Here is a 4127-nt window from a genome sequence, read left to right on the forward strand (position 1 = left end):
CTAACACTGGCAAAGCACCTGCAGAGTTGGTGACATTCGCTCTTGGGAAACAGAGTTAGGGCCTGGAACAAGGATGGCAGCTGGAAGGTGAAGGGCAGTCCCAGCTCTCAGAAGCTGTAGTGGTTTAAAAGGGCCATCATTGGACATGTCCAGGCACTGGGCCTGCTTCTCAGTCAGCTTTCCCAGGTGTGCTTCAGCCCTGCCTCATGCAGCTTCTTAGGCAAAAAGTGAACCCAAGGGGGTATTTATCTGGGTGGGTCCACAGCTCAATCTGTGCCATCACCTGGTTTCATCACGAAGCTAGGGTGGCCCATGGCACAAGCCAGGTTGACCAGCTGGCCTTCAGCCATCAGGATGATGCAACGCTCATTCTTCAGTCAGTAGTGGTCCACCTGGAGCTTGATGTCCACTTCTCCACAGCGCTCTCATTGAGATACTTCACATGCTGTTCAGTGTTACATGCAACGACCTCATTCCTCTTCTGTTCAAAGTGCTGGCCAAGGATGATATCAACACAGCCTGTGGCAGTGACAAAGAAGCTGCCCTCCTTACAGGCCTGGTCCATGGTGGGCACCTCATAGCCCTCCATGGCAGCTTGCAGTGCATTGATGGGGTCAATCTCCATGATGATGACTCAGTCCCCAACACCCCTCAGAGCCTGGCCACAGCCCTTGCCCACTCCACCACCACCTGCTACCTCCAACACTTTGCCTGAAATTATCACATTTATGGCCACTTGACGCCGTCTATGAGGGACTCCCAGCAGCCATACAGTCTGTCAGACTTTACCTTGGTGACAGAATCATTGAGATTGATGGCAGGTACCTCCAGTATCCCATTGGCCATCATCTTGTAGAGGTTGTGGGCCCCAGTCATGGTCTCCTCAGAGATACCTTGAATACCTGACAGAAACTGTGGGTATTTGGTGTGGATGAGGTTAGTTAGGTCACCACCATCATCCAGAATTATGTTGAGGGATCCATCTTTGAAGTGGAACATTTGCTTAATGTACCAGAAGTACTCCTCATCTGTCTCACCCTCCAGGCATACACTGGAATGCCAGCCTTGACCATGGCAGTCACTGGTCCTGAGTAGAGAAGATGTTGCAGCTAGACCACTGCAGCTCAGCATGTTGTAGAATATTATTTTAAGATGTGTTACTTTTGTTTATGTTGCATTTGTTTAACTCTGTGAAGCTGTGTTACTGTGCCTTCTAAAACACCTGATGGTCTAATAAAGAGCTGGCCAATAGCGAGGCAGGAGGAAGGACAGGCGGGATTGGCAGGCAGAGAGAACTTAGAGAGAAGAAGACTGGAGAGAGGAGATCTAGGAGCCAGAGAAGGAGGAGGAGGGAGGGACCAGCCACCCAGCCACACAGCAAACCACGGAATAACAGTAAGGTTTACAGAAGAAAGAGAATGGGAAAAGCCCACAGGCAAAAGGTAGACAGGATAAGTTAAGTTAAGGGAAGCTGGCTAGAAATTAAGCCATGCTAAGACCAGGCATTCATAATTAAGAATAAGCCTCTATGTGTGATTTAGTGGAGCTGGGTAGCAGGCCCCCCAAAAGAGTAAAAAATAAACAACGACACTTTGATGTTCCAACGTGGGCTACATTTCCACGTAAGGCTTAAGAAAGCTAAAAAAAAAAAAAAAGTGAGGATATGGCTCCTTTAAGAATTTTGGGAAGCCGGGTGGTGGTGGCACACGCCTTTAATCCCAGCACTTGGGAGGCAGAGCCAGGCAGATCTCTGTGAGTTCAAGGCCAGCCTGGGATACCAAGTGAGTTCCAGGAAAGGGGCAAAGCTACACAGAGAAACCCTGTCTCGAAAAACCAAAAAAAAAAAAAAAAAAAAAAAAAAAAAAAAAGAGTTTTGACCAAAGCCAGGCAGTAGTGGCACACACCTTTAATCTCAGCACTCAGAAGAAAGAGCCAGGCAGATCTCTGTGAGTTCAAGGTCAGCCTGGTCTACAAAGCAAGATCCAGAACAGGTACCAAAACTACACAGAGAAACACTGTCTCGAAAAACCAAAAGAAAAAAAAAACTTTGGCCAGACAGTTTCTGCCAGTCACTGAACCCTTGGGCAGCTAGTACATTAAGTAGAAACAAAAAAAACTAAGGAAAAAAAACACCTGCCACAGTGCAAGCATCAGCAGTCTGGAGCTTGAGGAAGGTTGAATGCAGTTCTTGGTCAGACAAACCTCTAATGCTTGGCTTTCAGGACCCGAGAAGTGGGCAGAGCCAGCTGAGAGCCACATGCAGAAATTCCAGGTGTCTGTTAACAGTCTAAGGTTTGCTAATGTGGTGAAAAAAGACTGAAGATATGCAATAAAAGAGGTCCAGACAGAAAAACCTCTAAGCAGGTTACAGTGTGTTTAACCATGTGTGTAGACTTAAGAAAAGGAAAAGGGTATAGTTATAGAAAAAAAAATAATTGTTCATAAAATAAAGTCTTTAAAGAGAGAGTAAAAGAAAAAAGCCACTTAAGATGAGAAATATACAGGGAGTCTGGATCCTGACTGTGTTGATTTTGAATTTTTTGACTGTTGAGAAGCAAAAGACACTGTTCTTGCCTTTGACTGCTGACAATGTGCTATGCAGACTGGACATGCAGGACACACAGGGAAAAGACTGTTGAATTTTGCCAAAACAAGGCAGGACAATCCTTCAAAATTCCTGTTCCACAGAAGAAACTGACAGACATTCTGCAGGACACAGAGGAAAGTGACTGATGAACTTTGCCAAAACAAGGCAGGACAGTCCAAAATTCCTGCTATATAGAAGAGTCTGCCAGACACTCTAGGCCTGTAGGCTGAAGATGGATGCCCCAATGTTGCAGAGGAACTTTGGGTGACTGTTCAGGCAGCCAAATGTCTCTGTTGTTTGATAATATTATATCCTTCTGGGTCTTTGATGGAGTTGAAGACTAGATAGCTATAGTTTCAGTTTTCCTTAGTTTATGATAGAGAGTAAATTAGGTGTAAATTCAGATTCACTAAGATAGGGTAGGTAATGCATTATTTTCTCTGAATATGCTAACTACAAATGGACAGAATATTGTGAATGTAATCCTTATTTGATAATTGTTATTGTATATAGTCTTACTATGTTTAAGTTAAAACCCTTTCATTTTTATTTAGACAAAAAAGGGGGAAATGTAGTAGAATTCTATATTAAGGTGTATTACTTTTGTTTATGTTGCATTTGTTTAACTCTGTGAAGCTGTGTTACTGTGCCTGTCTAAAACACCTGATGATCCAATAAAGAACTGGCCAATAGAAAGGCAGGAGAAAGAATAGGCGGGGCTGGCAGACAGAGAGAATATATATAAAGAGAAATCTGGAAAGGGAGATTGAGAAGGAGCCAGAGAAGGGGAGGACATCAGAAACCAGCCACCCAGCTACACAACCAGCAAGCTATGGAGTAAGAGTAAGATTTAGAGAAGTAAGAGAACAGGAAAAGCCCAGAGGCAAAAGGTAGATGGGATAAGTTAAGTAAAGCTGGCTAGAAACTAAAGCAAGCTAAGGCTGGGCATTCATAATTAAGAATAAGCCTCTATGTGTGATTTATTTGGGAGCTGGGTAGCGGACCCCCCAAAAGAGTAAAAGAGTAAAAAACAAACATCATCAGCACCCATGGCCATAAGGGTCTCAGTGAGGACAACAGTCTCTACAGTCATGTGTAGGCAACCAGCAATTCGAGTACACTTCAGTGGCTCGGAGGCCAAGTACATCTCCCAAATGCACATCAAACCTGGCATCTCGTTTTCGGCTATGTCCAGGGCCTTTCATCCTTAGGCAGCCTGTCCAATGTCTGCAACTTTGTAGGGCAGTTTAGCAGACATGCTGGCAGCACTTCCTCTGTGGCTGATAAACTCAATGAAGGGCCAGATAGTGTGGGGCAGGGGTCTCGACGGTTTCTTTATGGCTAAAATTGAGAAATGCTACTGATTTTTGTACATTGATTTTGCAATAAACAAACACTCAGAACTGTCTTATTACTTCTAAGGGCTTCCTGATTCTTTATGTTCATAAATGATCATAACACTCACAGATGACAATTCTGGGTCATTCTTCATTCTCATTCTCTTTCTGAGATGTTATGTAGAAGTAAACTTTTAATGAGA

General features: G+C 44.1%; 1 pseudogene; it reads right to left on the reverse strand.

The window, feature by feature from the left end:
- On the reverse strand, positions 1-3845 carry LOC128102365 (adenosylhomocysteinase-like; annotated as a pseudogene).
- Positions 3846-4127: the final 282 nt, after the last annotated feature.

The sequence above is a fragment of the Peromyscus californicus genome, unplaced genomic scaffold (genome assembly GCF_007827085.1).
Source record: "Peromyscus californicus insignis strain IS unplaced genomic scaffold, ASM782708v3 Scaffold_11__1_contigs__length_118956290, whole genome shotgun sequence".
In the NCBI taxonomy this organism is placed as follows: Eukaryota; Metazoa; Chordata; class Mammalia; order Rodentia; family Cricetidae; genus Peromyscus; species Peromyscus californicus.